Source organism: Olea europaea, unplaced genomic scaffold (assembly GCF_002742605.1).
Source record: "Olea europaea var. sylvestris unplaced genomic scaffold, O_europaea_v1 scaffold1621, whole genome shotgun sequence".
NCBI classification, from domain to species: Eukaryota; Viridiplantae; Streptophyta; class Magnoliopsida; order Lamiales; family Oleaceae; genus Olea; species Olea europaea.
The window spans coordinates 33,795-42,771 of NW_019233849.1; the positions used below are offsets into that span (position 1 = coordinate 33,795).

At 35.4% G+C, this 8,977-nt stretch overlaps 1 pseudogene; it reads left to right on the plus strand.

Moving 5' to 3' along the window:
- Positions 1-589: 589 nt before the first annotated feature.
- On the plus strand, positions 590-7,390 carry LOC111377200 (annotated as a pseudogene).
- Positions 7,391-8,977: the final 1,587 nt, after the last annotated feature.

Here is an 8,977-nt window from a genome sequence, read left to right on the forward strand (position 1 = left end):
GTCAGCAAAATTATAAAGAATTAAAAGAAAATAAATTTAAAGGATGGATTGAAGGAAGCTACCAGATAAGGAGAGCTTAACAAAATTGTGATAAGAGAGGTAAAAGATATCAACGATCTAATGACTCGTGTTTTGTATGTGGAAAATGAGGTCATTATGCTAGAGACTGTTGATTTAAAAAAGGGCCAGTAGAAGGTAATGTAGCTATCTCCAACAACGAAGATAAATTCACTAGTGAAGAAGAATGGGATGATGAGGCAACCACAACAACAATTGAGTAGGCTCGATAAAGGAAATTTAATTCTAATTTAAAGGATGAATCAACATTGGTGGTAGTCTTGCCTGAGCAAATGGATTGTAAAGATGATTGGACTGATAACTCAGGAGAAGATGATTTGATTGGTGATTTAGGAGCAGATGATTGGAAAGATGACTTAGAACAAGTCATCTTGTTTCATGAAGAATCTTTAGAGTGGACTCCACAGAGGGAGGAACTACTAAAATTAGAAGAAATGTTAAAACACAGACACCAGAGAGGGTGGAATTGTTAGATTTAAAAGAAATATATTCTTTGGAGACACCGCAAGGGATGAAGCAGACATCAAAGAAGATAGATCTGCTAAATTTACCGGAAACAATAGAGGTACAATAATCAAATGATGAGAAGTTTATTAGCGCAATACAAAGTCCTTGGCAAATAGGTATGCATTAAGTAACACCAGATGAAATTAAGCCAAGTCAACAAAAAGCGTTTGAGGTACGTACAGATTTACACTCACAAAGAAGAAAATCGGGTGCACGTGAGAATTCAAGTACCAAGTATGCCAATCTAAAAATCAATGAAGAAAAAAGCATGGATATGCTGAAAACTTCAAAATTTTGTCAAGGCAAAGTTGGACATGACGAAAAAGAAAAGAGACAAAATGAAAAGTCGGTGTTGAAGAGGAGAATTGAAGATACAGCACCGCCTTATTTAGAAAATTCTAGGAGCTCCTTCCAATTTCTTGAAGTAATGTAATAATCTGGAGAATTCTGCTATCCACATTCATAGGAAAAGTAATCTAGAATATCTCATCATGCAGGAATTATCTAGAAGATAAAGCCACTGCCATATTTTGCCTATATATGTGTGTGTATGCTGCATGAAATTTGTGTGCAGTAAGTGTGAAGTGGGAGACAGACAGAGAGAGAAGTGGAGTGGGTAGAGTGTGTTTTCTTCAATATAACTTAAGAGTGGTGTGTGCTTGGTTTGTAAAAGAAATCCTTTAACAATAAAATCACTTTTCGTTTGATGTTTAAATCCAACAATGTCCAAACCATGATCCTGTTTCTTCACACAATATTGTGCAGCTTCTGGACGAATATCAGTAGCTAGTCGAAGTAGTAAGAACAGGTCAATATTCTTTAGCTTTTCATTGTTTTTGGCCAAACACAAGCTTGTGACAAGTAGGCATATATTTATTTCAAAAAGAAAAAAGTTCGAAAAACTTGCTTTGTAAAACCAAAAATCTCCTCGAAATTTCTCCCTCCTGGATGTATAAAGTTATTTTGACTTTGTAGAGAGACCTTTATAGTGAAGGTGTGATTTTCGGTTTTACCTTTTTGTTGTAGTTTGCCTTTACATTTATAGTTATACAGATGCAGAAAGTGTTTGGAATTTGTGGAGTAAGTTTATATTGTTTTTTTTTCTCATTTTTTTGCGATTTTGTTTGCTTTGAATTTGTGTTATGCTATTATAATTGCATTTATCTTTTACATTTTTGGGTTTGGAAGAAACCGAAGTTTTTCAATGGTCTTTTTAGATTTTTAAATTTTTAATCTTTTTAATTATTTTGGAAAGTTTAACATTTTTTTGTTCTTTCCTTTTACAGTCATGTTTGTTTTGGACTTTTATTTTTTTTTTCTCTCTTTTTTTTACTCGCAATCAACTTTTCTTACTCTCATTTTCAATGACTGGTGAGTTGTGATTTTAGTTTAAGTTGCTCTGGAGTTTGAATTTTGGAAGAATCGTAGTTGCCTTCAATCTTTTTCTTTATATGCTTGCAAGTCATGTAAGTTTTGTGACAAAGCTTCAAATGCACTTTTTTACTGAATTACATGCCCTGCTATTTTCATTTTGATGTTGGGCAATCTTCAATCTTGACTAGATATTATTTTCATATTTGACTTGGGACCTTGGGATTTTGTATTCCTTTATTTTGTTTGGATTAAGATTGTTTTTCACGGTTGATTTTTCAAGCAAGCAACATGTAGGCCTGCCCTTAATAGGGTGGGTATGGTGCTACTAAGAGTATATTTGGTAATGTTTCTAAACTGTGTGTCCTACGAAAATGTTTGGATAATAAATGGGTAACGACTGTGGTTTCTTCGAGATGTGTGGATAAAAAGTACGTTTATCAACTTAAATTATAATTTAATTTAAGTAGGTGCCAAACAAGCACTAAATGGAGAATGGACCAGGCATGGATGGTCACATCAGGTTTTGGACATTGTACATGGATAGGCTAAACCTGCTGTGAACCTGTGCCAATTATGTAAGTTTACCACATCACCGTAGAGGGAATTGGTTTACAATGTTAAGTTTGATAGTATAGGGTCGTTTCTCTCTCCCGAAGTTTTCGTTCTTCTCTCACATGTATAAATATTATCTAATAAGACATGTGCTTGTAATGACTGTATTAATTACGTGTATTTAGCTTCAAATAGGGGGTGTATGCTTTAATTTTGGCTGACAATGGGGGATAGGATGAGATCATGTGGAGAATCTTAGGGATGGGACCGATGCAAGTCTGAGGGTGAATCTTGGGGGTGGAAAAATATGGGATCTGCAAGTGAATCTTAGGGAAGGTCCAGCATTGGGTAGATGTGTAAAGCTTATTGTATGCAAGAGTGATTAGCATTCCTGTTGCGTTGCTTTTCCTATATAGTTGACTGTGGGAGTATAATTCTAAAATTGAAAATCTCAATGGTAAAACTGAAACAGTTGTACATTTAATATATACCTCTTATTGAACTCTTTTGAAAATTCCCTAGGAACGCTTTGCTAAGTCAAATTCAAATTTAGGCTTTACCAAGTTTACGTTCTAGATTACCATTTAACCAATTTGACCTTACGTACGGAATTAATCTAACTAAAGCAACAAGTCACTTTAATTCGTTATCTAGGTGATTAAACATACAAGTCCAGTTAATCCTATGTTGAACTACAGGTCTGCGTAATGTAAAATAAACAATAAACACAGCTTATAGTTTGTTGACAGAGAAACCCAATGTGGGGAAAAATTTCGGGACCAAGCCAGTGATATCCACTTTACCAATCATCAAGTACAAGTTATACCAAACTTCGTACCTAATCAAACCCGTTATTCTAGTCTCATGATCTACTATTGTAGATGCTTCTAGCCTCCTGCTAAACTTCTTGATCTACCTCCTGCAGCCCAATCTACTGTCCACTACAGCCTCCTGGTCTTTAACTGATTGTATCACCAAGTGGAATTCCAAAAACCGCCAGTTTTGTCCAATCACTACGCTTATTGTCCATCTCTCTCAATCTTCCAATGAGAGAGTCCATTCCTCAACAGATTAAGGAATCACGTGTTTTATCTTCAGGAACCTTGATATTTTTCCCCAAAGATAGGTTACTGGATCACAAGAATTAAGTTGATGAATTCTGCAATTAATTTCGCCTTGGATCACTTCAAGAATCTTGCAGTTGTTATAGAGATGAAAGCTTGATGTTGCAACCCCTTTTCTTACGACCCCAACTTGTTCTATTTATACTTGGGGGTTAAATGTATCTTGGGCCGTGTAAAAATCTCGAAAAATGTGAATTAGGGTTTTTCAGATAGCACTTGCTCGAGCGACATTCCAAGGAAAAGCGAGCGATAGGTTTTTGGTCGAGTGAGTCCAGGGCAAAAAGCTAGCAACGATGATTTTGCTTTTTATGCTCGAGCAATGGCAGGGCAAAAAGTTAGCGAAATTTTGACGCTGCATTCTTGATTTGATCCTTAGACTCAAACCCTAGTCCCTACCAACCAACTTTACAAAATTGCACCCTAAGTCCCCGACTTTTACAACATTGTTCAATTGAGTCCCTGGCTTTTACAATTTTGTAATTAAGTCCGTTTTGTCTTACAGAATTGTCAATTACAATTTTTTGGACTAACATCTTTGATCATTGGATTTTTTGCCCCTCTTATAGATATTTGGTGCCTTTTTGTACTTATTTTCCTTAAAGTTGTGAAACTACTTGTTGGAAAAAGCTTATGGGAATCAATCTGCTTGAAGAGATGCTTCATATTGTCAATATTTCTTTGATCATCATGCTTTTGCCACTCTTTTAGGTACTTGGAACCTTTTGGTACTTGTTTTCTATAGAACGTGAAACTACCTACAGGCAGAATGCTTGTGGGAATCAATTTGCCTGTAGACATGCTTCACTGTATTATGGGGCGATCATACTATATATAAAAATTTTCTGAACGAAGCCTGTCCCATAGAGAATGCAAATAAGACACTTTTTGATTTGGGGATATTCCTGGATGCTCTTCAGTCTGGAGTTGTGGAATCAACAGATTTTTCGCAGAAGTTCTTCTACTGTTTCTGGTGGGGATTGCAATATTTGAGGTGTGCTTGTATTTGATTTCTGTGCTCATATGTTGATTTTGCATAATGGTTCATGTTAATATGCCTAATTTCAAATTCTCCAACATCCGTTCTTATAGTTTCAAAAAGGGTTGTTTCATAATCTATTGAAAGCCAAAGTGGGCTTTATAATAGGAAGCCAAGGCAAGTATTATAAGAATGAGGTTAGAATGTAGTCACATATTAAATGAATTACAATTAGTTTAGTGCCTCAGTGTCTACCCTTATTTAGATGGATGGTCATCTTTTATTTAAAGAAGACGAAGAAAACCTATTTGTTAGGTACTTCAGTGCATCACACTGCTTTAGCCAGTTCAAAGAAAATAAATAAAATGAGATAAAAGTGATTCCGTTCATCTCATAGTAGGTGTCTTGCCAATATTTTTTCTTCACCTGCTGTCTTCTCTTAATATTTGGGCTGCAGGTTGTGGTAATAAAATTGAATGATGAGTAGGATCAGAATTTTCAAATTTAATAGAGTTCGATGGTTTGAGCTATTGACAAGTACTCTATCTCCTAACCTAAGAGTTGTTTGTGAGATTTTAATCCCCATTCCCTTAATTTCTATTTCATCTACGTCTTCTTCTTCTCATAGTGGACAATAATATTCCTGTGAAAAATGGGACGTGAAATGCATGACCTCCATCATAACGATCAATTTCACGAGCTTAAGATTTTTGTTCTTGAAGCTTTTTTTATATTTAGAGGGTCTAATTTAGCATTTATATTTTACTTGTCTGATGTTGCAGTTCCCTTGGTCAGAACCTCAAAACGAGTACCTTTGTTTGGGAAATTTGCTTTGCAGTTTTCATCTTCATCTTTGGCTTAGTGCTTTTTTCATTTCTTATTGGAAATATGCAGGTGAGTGAATTACATCATTGTATCTATTGTTCATTCAAGTTGTTTTTAGGGAACAATATCCTTGTGTGTAGCTTAACAAAGTGGTGCACTAAGAAATTACTTAGCGTTATTTTACTATTACGTAGACAAATAAAATGAAAATGTTTAAGTTTTAATTGATTATTTCTAGAAACGTTTTAACTGAATCTTCCTTTGAGAATGGTGTAATACGGATTTTGACAAGTCAAAATGATCATTAGAGTTGTCAAATTTTAACGCCTAAGGACTGTTACAGTTACAGTTTTTTGTATAAATATTTTGTGCAAATAAAGTATCTGGAATTGATTGGAAGCTTAAAAAAGCCAGCTACTATAATATTTTATCTCAAGATGGTTTAAATTTTGAAACCACAAAAATTCTGCAATCAGGAGTTTGAAAAGTCCCAAGGGTCGCATTATCAATCCTAGGTTCTAACAAATATTTATGCTCGTGGTGTGACAGAGTTTTTTGCAGTCCACAACTCTAAGATTAGAGGAAATGAGAGTGAAAAGACGAGATACAAAATAATGGATGTCTCACCGTTTACTTCCTGAAAGCCTGAGGGAGAGGATCCGGGGATATGAACAGTACAAATGGCAGGAAACTAGAGGTGTTGATGAAGAGAATCCGGTTGGATATAAAGCGCCATCTTTGTTTGGCTCTTCTTATGAGAGTGAGTTCTTCTTCCGCAGCTTACACTGTGCCATACTGTTTCTTCCTAGATTTATATCAATTCATTGCTCTATAATTGTCATTGTAAATTAAATAGTCATTTTTATCAAGAGTCAGGTTGCCCTAGAATACTGATGAATTTAGTACTTATGGATGTTTAATTCTTCATGGCTTGGCTGCACCTGTTTATATTTAACTACTTTAAACTAAAAGCTTTAGTTGTAAGAGAAGGGTACATGTAATATCATATAAATCTTGTTTTCAACACGTTCCACCTCTCATGTAGGCGGGATACATTTTTCCCCAAGTCTTAAACACTTGCACAATTTCATGGTGCTGACACTTGAACACCACCCCCACCCCCACCCCCCCCAAAATGAGCTTTGCTTTCTACACTTGATTGAAAAGCTTAATCTAAATCTTCATCCCATTTACTTATTTTGTGATAGAATATTAATTACCATTTCTATGTTATCATGCACTTTAATAGGCCTAATCGTCAACAATATTTTAGGTATCGATGTTTGAGAAAATGGACGAACAACTCTTGGATATAATGTGTGACTACCTGAAGCCAGTGCTTTGCATGGAACAGGGTGGTCTAGTTGACATGATGATGTTTATAATGTGGGGCAAACTGCTAATAGCAACCATAAATGGAGGACGAACTGGCTTTTTGAATTTTGATTATTTGAAAGCTGGTGACTTATGTAGAGAAGAGCTTCTTACTTGGACGCTTGACCCCTATTCATGATCTAACCTCCCTATCTCAACAAGAACCGTACAAGCCCACTCTGAAGTTGAAGTATTTGCATTTGTGGCCGATGATTTGAAGTTCGTAGCTTTCCAATTCAAACGATTACACAGCAAACAGCTCTGTCACATGTTTAGAGTTTACTCACAGTAATGGAGGACTTGGGCAGCTTGTTTCATTCAAGCAGCTTGGTGTCGTTATAGTAGGAAAAAGTTGGAGGAGCCGCTTCGAGAAGAGGAAAATTGGTTGCAAGATGCATTAGCGAAAGGTGGTAGCAGCTCCCCAAGTTTGGGTGCAACCATTTACGCCTTGCTTTTCACTACTAACGCATTACATGCTTTGCGGAGGAACAAGACAAGAAAGTCAAGGATGCCGGAACGGATATCGCTTGTCCTGCTTTAGAAGCCCGCTGAACCTGATTTCATAGCTGAAGATGAATAAACTATACAGTATGTTATTAAGTTATATTACTTTCAGTCTCTTTAATTTTGGTACAAGTTAGTTGTGTGGCTTGATTCTGTTGTTTATGAATGTAATTGCTAGATCAGATTATGATACATGTGGAAATCATACGTGTAGACGTTTGTATGAAAATGTGCATGTGTGGGTAGGTGGGGTAGAAAAGGCATGGTATGGGAATAAGGTTTGTTCTTTTTTTTTTTTTTTTTTGAAAAATAAACTCAAAACATTATAAAACAAAAAGTTATTCACAGATAAGTTTGACCAGCAAATCAATAAATATTACATACTTGTATTTTGTTCGCTCAACTTACTTTGATACCTTGAGTTGAAGAAATATTCAGGTGTATACTTCTATTACATGTATTTGTTATCTATTACCATCTGTCCACTCTCCAAAATACGAGAAGGAACATGTAATAACAAAAGGGAACTACAATAGTGGATTCTTCTGGTAGGCTTGAGAAATCTTGAAGAGTTTTCACTTCCCTCTTGACGAAAGATGGCAAGGCAAATGTAGCTTTTTGAATCTATCAAGCATACACAAATGGAGAGAATTATGATGTCAAAACAAATTGTTCTTGCATTAGAATCTTCTGTTGTTCATTGTAAAATATTTCCACAATTGGTTTCAAACTATATTACTTTTAAAGTTTGACCTTTTTTCCTCTGTACAAGTTAAATAAGCGATACTAAAGTAGGATAAGAAAATGAAATATATGCAAACAAAGAGATGGAATGACAACTTATATGTTCGGGCATGTTTGTATGGGCTAAAGAAGCTCCCTTTTGTAAGAATAAGCTGTTCTCAGACCACACTGGAGGGTGGGGTTTAGACTTTTGATGAACTCCAAGTCCAATAGAAGTAAATCCTACAGCCAATCTAGCAACGACAAAGAAAGCGATACATATTGGTAGATTGAAGATAAGTTCGTAGCACTAGAATAAGAAATGGTTAAGAGTACACACCCCCATCTCACTATGATACCTGGCCATGCCCCCAAGTTATTATTTTAACTGCAAGAACGAGGATGGCAAAGGTGAGTTCAGAAAGGTGAAAAAAAGAAGATAGGAAGTGTAAAGGTGCAAACCAAAACTAACGTTGACATATTGTATTTGCTAAAGACCTAGCAATGAACTAAATGTAGTGGCGAAGAAGATTCTTGTAGCCGTCTTCAAATTTATTGGGATCAAAACTTGGTTTCTTGTTGTAGCATGTTTTTAAGGGCAGGGTACACTATTTTAACAGTAGAACAACTTAGCAATTCATGATGTTTCTATGAATTTGTTGAGGACTAGATTCTAGTGAACAGTTACATAGATCTTCGAATATTAAAATTCAAGAATTATTCACTTGGAACTTTTGGGACAGTTTCATAATTTTGATAAAATATTTCCATTTCCCATAAATAAATTTTAAGTTTCTTCATACTTCTTTTCTACTTTGGCCATGCCACTTAATACGTAGTTAACGTGCAAACAAATAGGTAATCATCTTATTAGTAGTTTAGCACAATTTAAAGGAGGAAAGAAAATACCTGAGAGTTGTAAAATTTGAGTTCCCTTCGA